The 19,071-nt window shown below is 36.8% G+C and overlaps 1 long non-coding RNA gene across 1 annotated transcript; it reads right to left on the bottom strand.

The window, feature by feature from the left end:
- Window positions 1-1,843: 1,843 nt before the first annotated feature.
- LOC145284907 (uncharacterized) lies at window positions 1,844-18,812 on the bottom strand. Its single transcript, XR_013868904.1, has 2 exons — window positions 18,711-18,812; window positions 1,844-3,173 (listed from the first exon to the last, which is right to left on the bottom strand). It is a non-coding gene; the product is annotated as an uncharacterized LOC145284907 (long non-coding RNA).
- Between the last annotated feature and the right edge of the window lie 259 nt (window positions 18,813-19,071).

A 19,071-nucleotide genomic window follows, 5' to 3' on the forward strand; every position in this document is an offset into this window, starting at 1 on the left:
CTCAGAAATCAAGGGGCCCACAACCAGGGGCTAACACTTGAACTCTATATGAGATACATAAATATTCGAATGTTCCATTAAAGTTCTTTATCTCTCAAGCACTGAGTTAGTAAAGAAATTGAGAACATATTTTCCTCTCCCCAATTAACCATTTTTATACGTTGTAGTATATCTTTCATGTTGGTCTCATGGTCTTACTGGATTCCAGGACAAGAATTTATCTAGTCTGGTGGAGTATCCAGCTTCGTTCTATTACTTGAGGTAATATCACTTGGAGAAGGTGCACCATTCCTCGAAAAAGCTGTGGGGTAGCCGTAGTGAGGAGATCTTATTTGGGCTGCGAATACTATGTGATTTTGAATATTTGGTCAGGGTTTACTTCTATGGAAAAAGTATCCTCATGCCAGATTGTTCTGACAAACCCCTGTACAGAGAGACCTTAGACACTCGAGGATAATGTCTAGTAGGCTTTCAAGTTCTCTCTCGAACAATCTATATGCATTTGTATATGATATTTAAAACTCAAATTCTGTAAGAAAGTAGAGCCACAGAATCTGGTTCCTCCTATAATTACTGGAATGATGGGATATATTTTTCTTTTTTTAGGAAGGAGTCAAAACTTATGAAGGTCGGGAGGAGGCCACTCAAGAATAAGGGTTAATCAGTATACGGTAGTCAATGGGATAATATCATAGTAATCATTAGGAGTGGAAATTTGATAAATTGGATTACTTAAGGGGACGGCTCATCAAGAACTTGTTTACAATGGATTTGAAGATGACCCTATTGTAGTCAGGTGGAAAGCAAACCAACAGAAGAGAGTTGAACAGGTGATTAATTCTCTGAAAGAAGCTTTATTCATGGAATCCACATTAAGGTTGAGGCACAGATAAAGATTGAGGGAAATTATTGATAGTGGTTTCAGCTAGAAAAATTTTTTGTGAAAGTTAGGTACGGGAGGGGAACCATCTTTTCATGTTGTACATAAGACCTTGGTATTTTGTTATCTTTTCTCAGTTTACTTTTGGTAGTTTTAAAAGATCAAGGGGCTCTGTCCTAACACTTGATTTCATTATGAATTTACATCCGAGGGCTCTTTTAATAATAGATGTTGTTCCCTTTATGGCTGCTTTCTGTATTTCGTGCCAGCTTGGTCTTCCAGGGATTGCTTCCAAGTATTTCTTAAGATTTTTTTCATTAGGCCAGTTTCTCCTATCACAACTGGTATAATGTTGATTTCTGTAAGAGACCATGTCGTTTTTAAATCATCTTTAGTTCCTGCTAGTTTGTTATCTTTTCTGTTCGGCTCTATTAAGGCCATAGTCATTTCGGATGGTGACATAAATAAAGAGCGCAGTTCTTTCAGGCTTGTTTCATATTACAATGTCTGGTTTAATGGCCTTATCTTTTATGTATCTGCCCGCCTGTATATCTTTGTCATGGAGCACTGTGACTATTTTTAAAATTTTGTTTTTACTTCAGTTAGTTTTAAGAGATCAAGGGAGATAACTCCTCCTGGCGCTAACATTTGATTCATTTATGATTTAAATTTATATCCAAGGGCTCTTTTAAGGATAGACGCTGTTCCCTTTATGGCTGCTAACAATTTTGTTACAGTTCAGTCTTTCAGGGATTACTTCCAAGTATTTCTGAAGATTCTTTTTTATTAGGTCAGTTGCTCCTATCACAACCGGTATAATGTGTATTTCTTTAAGAGACCATGTTGTTTTTAGATCATTTTTTAGGTCTTGATATTTTGTTATCTTTTCCGTTCAGCTCTATTAAGGCCATAGCCATTTGGGACAGTGACATCAATAATGAGTGCAGTTCTTTCGGGCTTGTGCATATGACAATGTGTTTTTTTTTAAATTTTATTTGATAATTTTTAAGAGATCAAGGGGTTAATCCCTCTTGGAGCTAACACTTGATTCCATTATGATTTAAATTTATATCCGAGGGCTCTTTTAAGAATAGACACTGTTCCCTTTATGGCTGGTGTGTGTTTGCATATGATATTTAAAACTTGAATTCTATCACAGAGTCTGGTTTCTCTTATAATTACTGGTTTCTTTCATGTTGTACATAAGACCTTGTTATTTTGTTGTCTCTTCTCGATTTTTGTTATTTTTCTCCTCAGTTTGTTCAAGCTGGAGATGGAGCATCCTACTGGATGCCAAACTCCAACTTTTTAAGATTCTGACTGTCCCTTTAAGTGCAATTGTTTGAATCTCTCTTGCACTTGGTTCACCAGGTATATTTGCCAGGTAGTTTTTGCAATTCATTCATGAGACCAGTTGTTCCTATAATAACTGGAATGATGGAGATCTTCCTAAGATTCCAGTTTCTTTTCATGTCTTATACATAAGACCTTGGTATTTCGTTATCTTTTCCCTTTCAGTGTCATTGGGGACACTAACTTACACTAAGGTTGCTTCTCACTTAGTGTGTGTTTGCATATGATATTTAAAACTCGAATTCTGTGAGAAAGCAGATCCACAAACTTTACAAGAATATGGTTTTTCACCAGTATGTGTTCGAATATGCATTTCCAGTGAAAAATTGCGTGAAAATTCCAAGTTGCAAACTTTGCACGAATACGGTTTATCTCCAGTATGAATTCGTTTGTGATTTTTTAAATGTGAATTCTCGACAAATGATGATCCGCACACATTGCAACAAAATGGCCGCTCGCCTGTGTGAATTCGCATGTGACTTTTTAAATTCGAAGTCTGTGAAAATGACGAGCCGCACACATTACAACAATATGGACGCTCACCCGAGTGAATACGCAGGTGTTTTTTCAAACTTGAATCACGCGAAAATGCAGCTTGGCAAATTTGACACGAGTACGGTTTCTCCCCGGTGTGAATACGTATGTGTGTTTTTAGTGTGGAATTCTGGGAAAATGATGATCCACAAATATTGCACGAATAGCGTTTAGCTCCTCCTCCTCCTCCTCCTCCCTCTTTCTCTTCATGTTTTGGCAAAGATGATTGCTGACAAAATGATGTTTCCTTGATAGGCTTCTGCATGTTTTCTACAATAATGCTTAGATATTAATCATTGTGTTTCACACAAAAATAATGTCTTCTTGATTATCTCAAAATATGGATGCAAGTTTTTGTTTTCTTTGATTTGTTGAATCTGGAAATCTGTTTCTATGATACTTTAATCTGCAAATATAAAAAAGATTTTAACAACATCAATACAAAGACTTAAGATTTTCAATATTATTCTTTGAAAACGATCATTAATTTCTAAGCTTTTTAGTAAAATTTTTCTGATATGTAAAAAAATGCACCTTTTTTTCTTTTTTACATGTAAACTTTTTATCTTTTATCAACTCTTTATTTTTATTTTCTGACATTTTGTGTTCTTATTTAAAATTTATTTACATTTGTTTTTTAATATTAATCTTAAAATATAACATTTTTCATGCTTCTTTTTTGTTTTTATTAGTTTTTCAACATTAATACACACAAAAGAATGAACAAAATATGAAACACTCAACATTCTAATTATTTGTCTAAGCTGGTCTGAAAGCTTAACCTACCAAAATGTAACTGTAGTTATTGTTCAGTTTTTAATGAAAAGATTGACGCTTCATATCGATGTTGTAAGTTTATTAAACATTGTAAAAATTGAAAAAGGAAATAATACATTTAACAAAATGACACAAGAATAAATTTCAATATAAATTTAAGAAAGAAATCGAGTGAGTTCTTGAAATAAAAGAGTTGTGTCAAATACTGTGTTGTTTCTCCACAGGAACAGCAATACTAAAAAAAAAAAAACATGGAATTGTTCTTAGCCTTTTCTCTACTTTTACTTTGTGTCCACATCAAATGAAAGAACAGCAACAATTGGCCAAAAAAGGGTGGACTTATTTAAACTAATGAAACTACTATAAAAGCTGTTGTGTTGGTCCAACCGAGTTTTCCATTTCAGGTTAGTCCAACTTGCTTTTTTGGGACGAGAGTCATTCATATCAATTGGAGCTAAGTGAGGATCAGAGCATTAGTGGTGAAAAGATATAAGTTTTGTTTTTAATGCAATAAAATTAACCAGCCATCTTTTGCCCCATTGTAACACATACTCAAAGTCGGAGTAGAGTTACTCAGAGAGATTATGATTGTTGCTGGCCTTTGAAGTGTTGCCATAGATGATAGTATTGCCTGCATATATGTTGACAAATGAATTTAGAATGTGGTTTGGGAGATAACTGATGAAGATAAGGAAGAGAATTGGGCCTAAGATGGATCTTTGAGGCACACCAGCATTGATACTTTAAGCTTCAAACTTCTGCCCATCAATGACTATGTGTATAAACCTATTGGAGAGAAAGGATTTGATGGTTGAGAAAACATTTTTCATATGTTTCATAAATGGAAATTTTGTGGAGTAAACCATTACGCTAAACCCTATCAAATGCCTTTGATATGTCGAGAACTGTTGCTCTAGAGAGGAAATCTTTATTGATAGATTCACTGATCTTCTGTGAAATTACAGTTAGTACGTTAGCTATAGATCTTGCAGGATGGAAATCATATTGCTTGTCACTGAGTAAATTGTTTGTGTTGAGGTGGTTGACAATTTCTCTAGCATGGATTCAAGCAACTTACTCATGACACACAGAAGCCTAATTGGTCTGTACTGAGATGCAGTTGACTGCTCTCCAATATTTTTAAATACTGAGCAGACTAATGAGGTTTTCCTAGGTGCTAGGAAGCATTTCTCCTTTAGGCATCGATTGAACAGCTTTGCTAACCCTGGTTGCAGTTTCTTAAGTACTATGACTGGAATATTGTCAGGATCAGTTACTTTGTTGGTTCTTGATGAGTGTAGCAGCATCACGAACAGATATGTGAATTTTGCTCAGATTACTTTTAGTCTTGGAAGGAAATTTGGGTGCTAGGTGGTTCTGATTGTTGAGTTTGATGCAAAGTTCTTGGCAAAGAGTTTGGATTTGTCAGTAGTTGATGAACTCACCTTAGGCGTGTTGATAATGATCGAGATAGAGGACGTGTACCTGTTCATGACCTTGTTTGCTATTCACCAAAACTCATGGGAACCATGATTGCTCTTGTACTTTGGATGATAGACTAAGCATATGACTCTCACATTTTTTATAATCCTTTTACATTGATTGTTCGCAGTCCTAAACGCGACTTTAGTTTCAAAATATCTATTACTTTTAAAGCAACTGAAGTAGTGATTTCTGTGTGTAATGGAAGCAGCACATTCAGGCGTGTACCAAGGCTTGGGGTTGGAATTTCTTACAGAGTATGTAGCTGTCTATGCCAATGGTTAACCAATCATTTAAGTTGGATACTATAACGGATATATTCTTTTTAAACATGGAATGTAGAGGTTAAACAATAATGTTGATACAACCCAATATGAACTCTAACAGTAGCATCGATAATTACAATTGCCAACACAATTCAAGAGCATCCTGCAAAGTTACTCTCGAATGACTTGCGTGTCATCTTTATATAGTTCTTAGGCAAGTGCATTCTGGTATTTAAAGGTGTGTCTAGTAAAAGCATGTACACACCGTTTTCAGGCACTTTTGTGCATGTCTGTCACAGAGTAAAGTGAAGTTTCTTTGACATGAATTATAACAAAAACTTTAGCATTTGTAGAATTAGTTCAAGTTTATCTTTTACTAGCAGTTCAGCCCGGCTTTGCAGGACCCTATGTTCTGTTAATAACTTTATGTGTATATGTATACATATATTAAAACATTTGACTCATATCAAGGTAACCTACATCCAAAATTTCAAGTGTTTAGACACAAAATTGGCAGAGAAGTTTGGTAGAGTCTGCAATGGTCACCTCTTTCAACTTTGACCTCGTGGCAGCCAAAATTTTACCCAGTCTAAATACCCTTTATGTAAAATTTCAAATGTTTAGACCCAAAATTGGCTGAATAGTTGACTAGAGACCACAAAAGTCAAATCTTTTGAACTTTGTTCCCTTGACAGCCAAATTTTCGTCCAAAACTGATTAAAAAGTTTGCCCTAGGTCTGAATACACTATGTAAAATTTCAAATGTTTAGACCCAAAATTGGCTGAGTAATTTGGTAGCGACCACAGAGGTCAAGTTTTTTTTAACTTTGACCCCAATTTTGACCTCCTTAACATTGTTTTAGGCTCAAATCAAATTTAAAAGTGATCCATGTCCAAGTAACCTACATCAAAAATTTTAAGTGTTGAGACCCAAAATTGGTGGAGGAGTTTGGTAGAGTTTTCAAAGGTCAAATCGTTAAACTTTGACCCCTTGATAGCCAAATTTCTGGCTGAAAACTGATTAAAATATTTTCCCAAATTTCAATACCTTTTATGTCAAATATCGAGTCTGCAGACTGAAAATTGACAGAGTAGTTTGGTAGGGAAATGTACACACACAGGACAGACAGACAATTTCACTTTTATAGATGTATAGATAAGAGAAACAAGATACAATGGAAGAAAAGCCCTGAAGATTTTTACAGCACAAAAAAAAAATTTCCAGATTCTGTAATCTTAATGAAGAACTGATGCTAAAAAAAAGATAATATAAATTCCAACGTTCCATTTGCTTTTCATGTTAAATCAAAGATATGTCATGAACAATCAGTCTGATAGAATTTGGGCCATCTGATATTTGTGACCTTTATCTGTCAGGCTGAAGTACGATTATGTGCAGTGCTGGGAGGTTCATGCTCTCAGGCTCTTTTTGAGAAGGATTAGTTTATTGCTAAGGCACCCTTTCTAGTGAATGCTGATGAGGTTTCTGAGGCAGATTTTGTTAACCAGAATGTTCTTCCTCTGGAATCCCCACCTTCCAGCCACGTGTCACATTTTACCATGGTGGAAGGATAAATATTAAATCAAAAATCATGGTAAATTCTATCAGGTTTACAAGAGAAATTACAAGTGACACTTTTTACAGCCACACTTGGGAAAGGTACCCTGTCGTTTTAAATATAACTGTAACCCATGTAAACAGCATGAAAAACATTATAATAAAAAATCTCTCCTACTTAATTGATTTCTAAGAATGAATGGCCAAGATTTTAAACGCTATCTGGTCTGAAAGTGGGTGATAATGGTACATTAAATTTATATGCAAAAATGATCCTCCATTCCAAAATCAAACTGTTATTTCTTTTTTTTACTTCCAAGTTTTTCTCATTGTTTATATGTAATCGCCTCCAAAAAGTTAAATCTTTTTTCTTTTCAGATGAACTAGCACAGTGCAGAAACAGAATATTATCATGTATTTATTCTAAAATAAAATTCTTATATACTTTCTCATTTAAATTTAATTCAATGTTTTAATTGCTGCTGCCACATTGGATATAAATATACAGATTTTTTTTAACAAAAAAAAAATTAAAATAAAATAAACATTTTTTTATGTATTTTTTTTTTAAGAAAAGTAACAAAATTTTTTGAATTTAAAACAAAACAAAAAAAAATAAAGATCTTAAAATATACTAGTTGATAATAATATTGAGAATAAAAACCGTCCAAGACAAATAAAACTTTCAAGGTGTTAATAATTAAATTTAAGGAGAATAGAAAGTGAACGTTCGCTTTCAGCAGCTTTATAACTCACTTTCTTTTGTCTTTCAGTCCTCACATTCCATACATGATGTTTCTGACAGAGGAGAAAGAATTGCTGTTTTTTGGGGTCAGAATGTATATATCTAACACTTATCATTGGCCATTGTTGGCTTATCATAGTTTTTTTTTTTATCTTGAAGTGGTACATTTTTTTTTCTTTAACTTCTTACATCAAGTGGCTTGATGCCTTGTCTGGAACAGTTCTCATAAAAAATACAAAACTTTTATTTCAGGACCCAAAATACGATTCCAGATCAGCAATCAATTCTACTGAGAATTTTGTTAAAAACAAAATGATCAAAATAGTTGAGCTATTCTAATGGTAGCTAAGCCACGAGAAAAGAAAACATGGAGTGATTTATCAAGTAGATAAGAGTGGAAAATAGTACCTCAGATGCCCACCACTTTCATTATATATGCCTAAGAGGGCGCACGTCTCTTAATCATTACAAACGGCTCCTTTTTCTATTTGACTCTTTAAAAAATGATTACAGTTATTCAAACTTTTTTTTAAATAATGACCATCTTGTTATGAATACATTATGTAATTTATCTTTTTGTACTTGTGAAGAATGGGTAGTGAGAGGACTTCTGTTCTTATGCAGCCAGTGCTGAACAATGATGTGCAGAATGGAAGGGTGACATATTCAAACTACCCCCTTTCTCATAATATGTCTCAGTACTGGAACTTTTATTATATTAAATGAAAGACATTTTTAAATATTTGTTTATTAAAATTTATCTAGCAGGGTTTTAATTTTACTTTTTAATATTTGTTCAACAATACAAAAACAAAGGTGCTTGTGCAGAATAGTGGCTTTTGCGACAAATGCATTTCAGATGAAAAGATAGGTCATGTCGAAATTAGTATAAATTCCAAAAATTATAAAAAAGGATCCAGTGAGGATGCACTAGATTTCTACAATAACGGCCCAACATTTTGTATTTTGAAATGGCAGATTTTAATTAAAAGTAAGGGAGATAAGTCAGTTTGTCATACTGAATTGACTGCGCAACTCTTCCACATTAAAACATAGGATAAAACTTGATAATTTGATTATTTTACTTATAATTATTTTTCTACTGGACTTTTTTTTGTTCATTTTTTAAATTTATACTAATTTAGACATGGCACGTAAGTACGTAATAATGTTTTCACCTGAAATGCATTTGTTTCAAAAACGTCTTAAAGTCCATTTTACAGTTTGCTATGCTATTTCTAGTATGAGAACGTTTTTGTATGGCAATGCACACTAGTTTACTTAATCATGATACTAAAGATTCTTCACAGAATTCCAGTGTTGCTTGCAAACACGGTTCTCAATAATTATCTTACAGTAGTAGCTTTTCTATTTCTCACCTTTATTATTTTGGGCCAACCTGAGAAAGAATCTACTAAGATAAAAAATAAATCAATGTCTCCATGGCACCCTCTCTTTGGTCCACATATTTAGTTTGGTTTGTTTAAATGTTCTGATTTCCTTACATTTGGTGCATCTTCTTCTGTGTTCTGCAACATCTTTACAATACCCCAGTTACCAAGCCTGTAATCTTCTGTGTTAAAGAAACTCCACAATGGATATCATTGTGCACGCTTTTAATTATGTCCTGCTTTAAAATTTGTGGTAATGCTGTGGTTAAATACGTTGGTATTATGAAAATACAATGCACATCTGACAGAACTCACGTCTGCCAAAGAGAGATCGTTGAATTGACAGAACACCGTCAAATTAAATGAACATGATTCTGAGCAACATCGTTGAATTGATAGAACATGATCCTAAGCATGAACGTAGCTACACGCAACCAGAGCAATCCTCCTCAACTGACGCCGAATAACCTATTGGCCTGTTTTCTATAGCCGTCAGGCGAAATCCAACCATCACTGTGGGCAGGATAGATCTAACCCATTGGCAGACTCCCGATCTGCAACTGAAAGGTCTCGAGTTCGCTCTTCATTGCTGGTTTGTATTAATTTTTTTTTAATTACATTTTAGACTACAGGTACAATGTGTTTGCATTATTTATATAATGCTGCTTTCTACCGTTAAATTAGGTTAGACTTCCTTAAGATATCTTCATTTCTCTCCATTATAGTACAAGTACTTCACACATTTTTTTCTTGTGCGTTCAAGTAATTTTGTTTAGTATTGGGGATTGTTGGGTTTCTATACCAAATGTTTAGCCAAATTGCATGTCTCTATCCAATGTATAATTCTATCTTTTGAATTTTTATATTCTTCATTTTTACTCTGAAATCTTAATTTGAATAATGCATCTATATTTGTTTTGCTTAACATACATGATGTTAAAATCAAACGTCATGATGATTGATGATGTTATTCTGGGTAACTCCTTTCTCAGATTGATTAAAAATTTGAGGGGCTTGTGGTTTAATTTTATGAGGTACTATTTGCCTAACAAACACATTCTGTGCCATTTCCATACTCCAAACTGTGGCTAATGCTTCCTTTTCTATGCTAGAAAAATTGCATTCTGCCGATGAGGACTTACATGACAACTACATGATTGGAAGTCTTTTTATGGCACCTGCTATCATACACTTGCACATATTGTTAAAGTATTCTCTTTCTTGGGGTCGAAAATTTTTATTACAAGTTTCATTGTCAAGGCTCTTTTTTTAATTCTTCGAAAACATTCTTTTGTTTCTGTGTCCATTTAAATTTTATGTTTTTTTTTTGTTTTGTTTTTTAAGTGGTTCAATTAGTTCACTATATCTGGGAAGATATCTACTGGAGAAATCAATTAATCCCAGGAAAGATTCTTATTTTTTCTTATTCGTATTTTTGAAATTTTGTTGGGTAGTTTTTCGTCAGGACACATTCTGTCTCTAGATATTCGATAACTTACATAAGATATTTTTTCACAGTCTAATTTACATTTGTCTCTAAATTGATCAAGTAGTTTTTTAAAGAAAATTAAATTTTATGACGAATCATGACGTTATCTTTTTATCCACCATGTTTAATAAATAAGGAGGGGGACAACTTAATTTGAATGGTCAAGATCGATATCAGCATTGTAATGGCTAGAATTTCCTATTAAAATCTCTAAAAGGTAAAAAAAACTACTTGATAAATTTAAATAATTTTTGGAATCTGACATGTTTGTTCTGTGGCGTTTATGTACATCATAAAGATTTTCCTGTAATCTTTTTTTTTTTCATCGATTTAATTCTAAATAAGAACCAAATATTTAACAGTACATTCAGTTTTAGTATTTTTGTATTCAATTTATTATTATTATTATTAAAATTGCTGACATGTCATTGTTTGATGGATTAATAGTAACAAATATTCTTATTTTATTAAAATTCATTGTTCGGTTAATTGATATGGTATCAGAATTGCTGTAGGAATTTTTGACACTCCTAACACGAAACTGAATAAAATATCAAAAACTCGTAATTTCTCTTTTAAAAGTGGGTTGTTTATTTTGTTTATGGATTATACTTCCAAAATAAACCATTAAAGTTGTATAAAAAGTAAAAGAAATATTTTTTTTATTTAAAAAAAAAAATAGTAATGAAATTAATTGAATTTTACGAGTTCAGTATTTTTCAATGTTTTAACCTTTAAAAATCTATCAAAATTTTTCTATTGATTCTATTTTTACGATATTTTCAGGGTCAATGTGAAATTTTATGCTCTTTCTAATAAACTGAATATAATATTTTAGACAAACGTTTTTTTTAAATTCACCCCCCCCATTTTGAAATATCTATTAAAAAGTAAATAATTTACTCACCAAAGTTTTATGTATCACAAATTGAAGATAAATCAATAAATAATATATTCAAATTCAAAACAAAAAAAAAAGTGTTTTTTTTAGAAATTTACCAATAAAGTCCGAAGTTTAAACCCTTTTTTTAAAAAAAAAAACACGTTGTTTGTTTGTTTTGTTGTTTTTTTTTTAAATAAAACCTTGGCCTTTGCTCCTTTAATTGAAAAATAAAAAAATTAGGGTTTGAATTACATTTTTCGAGTAGTTATAAGCTTGGAAAGACAGGGAGTCGAATTATTCAATATTTTTCACAAAGTTTCTGACACACCTACTTAATTGATTAATTGTAATATTCATTTTTAAAAAATTAAAATTGCCGCTGAATAAACTAAACAACTACCGTCTAATAAGTTCCTATTTACAATGCCTCCTCACGGGACAAAGTTAGACACCTCGGTCATTTTTTAACGTGGAGAAAAGACACAAAAATAAGAATAGTCTCAGTCATGAAGGACTTCATTTTTTCTGACCTGCCCCAGCGTAATATAACCCCCCAACCACCCCATGTTAAGAACGGCTTTCAGAATAACTCCCCTCCCCAACCTCTCTGTGTTAAGAACGGCTTTCGAGGTGAGGGTGTTTATTCTGAAAACTGTTTTTAACATGGGGAGGTTGCGGTGTTTTATAATACACTGACACACGTCGTAAAAATTTACCAGGATTTCTTCTCCACCGAGAGAGAACAATAAATTGAAGTGCAGCATCTGAAGAACAGATACTACTGTTACAAGATGATATCTTGCCGTGATTGCGAGAGACGGAAGTTGTTGTCGTCTCAAGTGCGGAGAGGAAAGGGATTTTCTTTGATCATCTGCGCAGTTTTTTCGAGGATTTCCGGGAAAGGAAATGGCAGAAGAAAAGAACAAGGGGCAACACGTGGATGACCGAAAGGGCGCTGCGAGATTACTACTACCAAACAAACAGCCGTTAATTAAGTGTCTCGTGATTACCCCATATTTACCGTACTACGTATCATCTTCACGACGTTACGACCAGACGAGCCACTCCTATACCCGACATTATCAACAACGACATCCTTAACGGATGAGCCGTCACCAGACCCTGCTCTCACCGCTAGCTGACTATTAACGGATGCCAACAGTATTTCATGTGTTGCGGTAATAAACACTTATATTAATCTTCTTAACTTCTTGTGGTAAATAAATATATATATATATATATATATATATTAATTTACTTAATTTCGTCTTATGTTTTGCAACCATACGCATATTCGCCCGTAACACACGAATATAACACTGGTGTCACGCGTGCAGCAAAACAAAAATGGACTATTCCAACCTTTCTCGGCCAGAGATCTTGGAGCTAATTATGCAACAAAAAGAAGCAATTCTCCAAACAAAAATCAACATGGAACCCCCTGACAACCCACGAACACACTTAATCATTGATGAACTGCAAGCAGACTTACAGAAACTTTTAGATGCTCTGCAGACTACTGCACCTGACTGATCACACACGTCGTCACAAAACACCATTCACAACGAACTTTTGTTACGACAACAGTCACTTCGGGATGCCACAAAATCCATGCAGATTTTTTAACCCGGTAACGACGTAAACCGTTTTATTACCGACCATAACAAGGCTTACACCATAAATGTTAAGCCGGAGTTAAGGGAATATCCTGCGTTGGAGAAAGAGTTTTTAAAGCTGGCAAAACAGCTGCTTAACGAAGGCATTTTCCAGCAGATGGAAGACTCGAGACAGCCCACATCCTCGTTCGAGGAACTAAAAGCTTACCTTATCTCCACCCACGGTAGCCAAATGACCAATTTTCAATCTCTGAGCAGGGCGTGGGACCTCCAGCGCAACGAGGGAGAAAAGCTCACTGACTTTGCAGGCCGACTGTAAAACACAATCCGAGAGGCTACAGTCCACATCAGGGCTAAATTCAGGTCGGACAACCGAGATGCTGAGATGTCGGCCGAAACAGCCTTTTCTTTAATGGGGGCCATGCTCATGAGCGAAAAGATCAAGACATGGGCACCCAACATCTATCCACACCTCGTCAAAACCATGGATAGACATTACACTGCGGGCGGTATAGCCAGCGACGCACAACACTATCTCGATCGTGGCATCAAAACTGACATTGTCACTGCTGAGGAAACCAATGCGTTATTGGCCAGCCACCGTACAGATTCCGACAAACAGTATAGCCGCAAAAGTAACGACATATTGGCCGGCGTAAAGCTACAGTTACTCGAGTTGAACAAGCAAATGTGCCGAATGGACACAACCATGCATGGGCACAACCCATCCATTGGCAATGGGAACGATCGGACCGGCCCCTCCTCCTACATGAAGCACAACCGGGCCAAAAAAGGCACTGGCCACCCCGGCCAACAGGCAGTATGCAGAAACTTTTTACAAGGTCGTGCATGCTTCATGGGCAACAGGTGTCCATTTTTTCACCCTCCCCGTGCTCAAGCTCACATAGCAACTACGGACACCGATTTACCTGGAACAGATAGTGACCAGAACAACTGTGAACATGCAACGTTCTTCAACGAACTGGATTGGGACCGAGCGAAATGGGATGACTCGCTCCCGGGTCCTCGGTTCCACTAAGCGTCATCACACATTTAACTTCCAAATCCGACCTGATCTCCCATCCCCCCTTGCCCAGATTAACCTCCGCAGCAATGGCATTATGTTTTCCAATATGGGCATGTTGGATTCCGGATGCACAACTTGTATCATCCCCATTTCTCGCTTACCTGAAGATGCGAGAAAACACATTTCCAGATCCAACATACGAATCAGGGGAATCGGAGGGAACATCTCTATTTTGGGCAAGCTGGCCTGCGACATTACCTTGGGCGACGGTACTTCCCCCGCCTTCTGCGACATCCATGCATTGATCACAACAGCAGACATTCCCATCCTAATTGGTCAGAACATACTTGGCCACCACACGCTGTCATCTTACACTATCAATAACCAGAAGGCTACCGTCGAGCTGACACGTATGCTCCCTTCTGGCAAGATATCACATACCGTTGACTCCACATTCAACAAGATTGGCGAAGGTAACAGGTAATTCTCGACACTCGACCTCCGCAATGGCTATTGGCAAATTGTTATCGACGAACGTGACCGCCATAAAACGGCCTTTACTTGGAAAGGACGTTGTTTCCAATACACCCGTCTAGCCTTCGGTTTAACATCCGCGGGTCAAATCTTTTCCCGATGCATAGCCGATGCTCTAGACACGGTGGCTTCACGCGCAAATATATCATCATATATTGACGATAATCTTGTACATGCCAAAACCTTTGGGGAATATATAACCGCGCTGGAACAATTATTCATCACTCTTCGCAAGTTTGGATTAAAACTAAACCCGGAAAAATGCATTTTCCTTGCATCCGAAGCAAAATTCCTCAGCCGCATTGTGAATAGCGATGGGTTCAAGGCTGATCCCAAATATGTACGCGCCATTATAGACATGAAACCCCCAACAACGAGAAAGGAATTACAAAGTCTTATTGGACGCCTCGTATGGATTCGACAATTCATCGAGACACGCTTATATGAGAGCATCCGAACGGATATGTTCTCCACTCTGATGGCCCCCATAAACGAACTAAACAAGCCTGGATGGACATTCGTCTGGACCAAAAGTGCCAACAAAGCCTTCGAAAAAATTAAGAAACGCCTTGCTTCACCACCAATCATCTCATTCCCCGACTTCTCTGGACTCTTTACCCTCACTACTGACGCCAGCGACATCGCCTGCGGTGCTATACTCATGCAAGAGGATGAAAACGGCCGGAAGAAGATCATAGCAGTGGCCTCACACGCATTCAATACGACAGAGCGCAACTGGTCAACAACCGAGCGCGAGGTTTATGCTATAAAATGGGCTATCACCAAATTTGATTACTTTCTGCGTAGTCGTCCATTTGCTGTCCTCACAGATCACCGATCTCTTACATACTTGGACCAACGTGTATTTAATAATACGAAGATACGTCGATGGCAGGAGGAAATCTCATGCTACAAATTCGTTTTGGAGTATGTGGAAGGTGAGTCGAATGTCTGGGACGACATGCTCAGTTGGAGGTATGGCCACAACAAGGACAAATTACCGGCAGACTCAACACCTGCAGGGAAGGTCTTCAAACTCCAAGACTCCAGTCTAAACATCTACATCCCATCCTGGTGCCTTGACGAAATCAAGAGCCCACAACTACTCCCTAAGACACATACACCTCGGAACATCAAGCATCATAAGTAGGTCGTCGATGCATTCTTCGCTTTTCATACCACATCAACCATCCCGGTTGTAGAGATAGCTGAACACATGGGTATTGCAGCAGAACAAAACTCTGATGACACACTTTCAAAAATCATCAAAGCCCTTCAGTCGACAACCTCCAGACTGGACGTTACCCTACTCGACCCCAAAGACCATCGCACTGTGCTGTACAACAAGCACATGCATCAATTCTACTTGGAACCTGGTACTTCTGTACTGATGATCAGGGACGCTACGAGCACACCAAAATTGGTAGTACCCTACAAGCTCCGCGCAAAATATCTCCATCAGGCCCATGACTGTATCAACCACTCTGGGATTACCCGCATGCAGGAACACCTAGTCAGCTACTGGAGTAAATTAAAAGATTGCGATATCAAGGCATACGTCCAGTCATGCCAGACCTGTGCTAAACGCAAGGGGAACTATGGCATGCACCAAAACTGGCCCACGGGCCACTGCAGGAAAGGAGGAAAACCATTCGAAGTTGTCTACATAGATTTTGCCTCAATGCCTCTCTCAAAGGGCAAACGGTACATAGTAACTATTCTAGACAGCTTCAGCCGTCACCTCATGGCCATACCATGCACCAGAGACTGTGCAATCGACGCAGCTCGAGGGCTCTATCAGTTCTTTCTTCGTCACTGCGAGATTCCCCGCATCGTCTCCTCCGACTGAGGAACTCACTTCACTGGTGAGGTCTACAAGGATTTCTGCGAACTAACCTCGATCACCCGGGAACTTCACTGCCCATGGCGACCGCAGAGCTCAGGGAACATCGAGAGGCAACATCGGACTTTAAAGAATGCTCTCTACATGATCTGCGAGGATAGAAATTGTGAATGGATGGACGTCCTCGAATCTGTAGTATCCTTAATGAATGCCACAGCCAACACTGCCACTGGCGCATCCCCGCACTATGTTATCACAGGCCGCCAACCACACATCGGTCTACCAAAGATCTCCCACCAAGACATTGTTAATAACAACCCAGGTGCTTATGGTATGCAGATAAACGCTTTACTCCGACAGGTGCACCAACGGGTTGCCCTGGCAAACAAAGAGGCTGACCAAAAAATGGAAGCCAAACTAAACCGAGGCACCTTTAAGAACCCTATACGGGTTGGCGACAGAGTGCTACTCCACCGACCAAAATCCACAATAGCCCACTCGTCACACCTGCCCTGGATAGGTGATTTTGTAGTCACCAAAACGAATGGGTTGGTGATCCAAGTAAAAAATGAAAACGGCGGAACAGATTGGGTTCACCGCGGACACATCCGCCGGCTCGTACCACGACCAAATAACTTACAACACAGGGGTCTACCACTTCCACCTCCACTTCCATCCACTCCGAGTCAAATTCCTGATCACCCATTGACTCGTCTCCCGACACTTTCGTCAGGGGAACATCACAGCACAAATGACTGCAGTTCCGGAGGTGGTGCTGAAAGCCAAAATCTAACGAAGCGATCAACATGCGGACAGCTCCCAGCACGCTTCCGAGACTTCGTTATGTGCCACCAAAAAAAGTAAAAAACATGCACACACAGGTGGGCGACGACAACATGGCAACAGTCTCGAATCATGGTAAGATCTAAGGGGGCTGTTACAAGATGAGATCTTGCCGTGATTGCGAGAGACGGAAGTTGTTGTCGTCTCAAGTGCGGAGAGGAAAGGGATTTTCTTTGATCATCTGCGGGGCAGTTTTTTCGAGGACTTCTGGGAAAGGAAGTGGCAGAAGAAAAGAACAAGGGGCAACACGTGGATGACCGAAAGGGCGCTGCGAGATTACTACTACCAAACAAACGGCCGTTAATTAAGTGTCTCGTGATTACCCCATATTTACCGTACTACGTATCATCTTCACGACGTTACGACCAGACGAGCCACTCCTATACCCGACATTATCAACAACGACATCCTTAACGGATGAGCCGTCACCAGACCCTGCCTTGCTCTCGCCGCTAGCTGACTATTAACGGATGCCAACAGTATTTCATGTGTTGGTTGCGGTAATAAACACCTCTTCTTAACTTCTTGTGGTAAATAAATAAATATATATGTATATATATATATATATATATATATATTAATTTACTTAATTTCGTCTTATGTTTTGCAACCATACGCATATTCGCCCGTAACACACGAATATAACACTACCCTTTGATCCCGGTTGTGTACGTTTTCAGCGTTTCTAAGTTGTCACTTGGGTTTATCTCTTCAATCTGTGTTTATTTCACTTAGTCTAATAGAGTTATGTCCCTTGCATTGAATACCCTTCTGACACGAGAGTCGAAGCTAAAAAGAAAAAAATTATAAAAAGATATTAAAGATAAAAGATATTACAAATTAATTGGCATTTTTTTAGATTAATTAATTAAATGCTTTAACATTGTTTCCGCATATTACTTTAAAAATTCGAATTTTACTAAAAAAATCACTTTACAATGAAAACTAGCTACATCGTTAGTTTCGTAATCGTCAATTGATAAACAAAACAAAACAGAAAAAGACAAACATTTTCTTTTACATTTATTCCTTTTAAAAATAACTTATTAATTTTTCAGTTTTAATGAAAAAATAAATAAAATGGAGTTATGTCCCTTAGATTCCCATCATATAGAACCGTGCCCCTCAAATAGGCAGTCGGGCGTGAACTGATTTTTTTTTCGTTGTACGTTGCTCTCAAAACCATTCGCTTTTACAGCTTTTACTAATGCAAAAAAAAAAAAAAAAAAAAAAAAAATGAAAAAGACCCCAAAGGAAATTCAATATGAAAAGTAGACATTTAATTTCTTTCCCCTATTTGATCGAATTCTACCCCCCTCCACACCCTGATTGGCAAATAAAATTCTTAAAGTAATCGTATTTTCCTTTGAATGGTTTTTAGTTTGTTTTTTTAAGAAGCCTTTACTATTGTAATGGGTCTCAAGCACGTATATGGGAATACTAATGAGAGTTTGTATTTAAAGAGAAAGAAACAAAAATATTTACTTACTAACATCTCATTTCGCACAAACGCAAGATGTTTAGCGCATGCGTAACCAAGAAAAACTTAAAAACGGATCAAGGGGGATAACTTTTATAAAGTTAAAAAACCAAAACGTTTTACTCAGTTTAGAAAGAATTATTGGTACTTGTTTAATTTAATCAAGACGTTAAAAATTAAAATATCAAATAACAAAAAAAGAAAAGAAAAAATGATATTGTACGTACTTGTTATGGAATTAAGTTCTCATAAAAAATCACTTCATTTGATCAAGTAGTTTTTTTTTACAGAGGAAAATCAAATTTTAATTGCCAATAATCTTTCTACAGACTTGGATTACACACATTTTGGATTTTTAATTTGGATCTAT

The sequence above is a fragment of the Euprymna scolopes genome, chromosome 9 (assembly GCF_053919585.1).
Source record: "Euprymna scolopes isolate OS-2025 chromosome 9, ASM5391958v1, whole genome shotgun sequence".
In the NCBI taxonomy this organism is placed as follows: Eukaryota; Metazoa; Mollusca; class Cephalopoda; order Sepiida; family Sepiolidae; genus Euprymna; species Euprymna scolopes.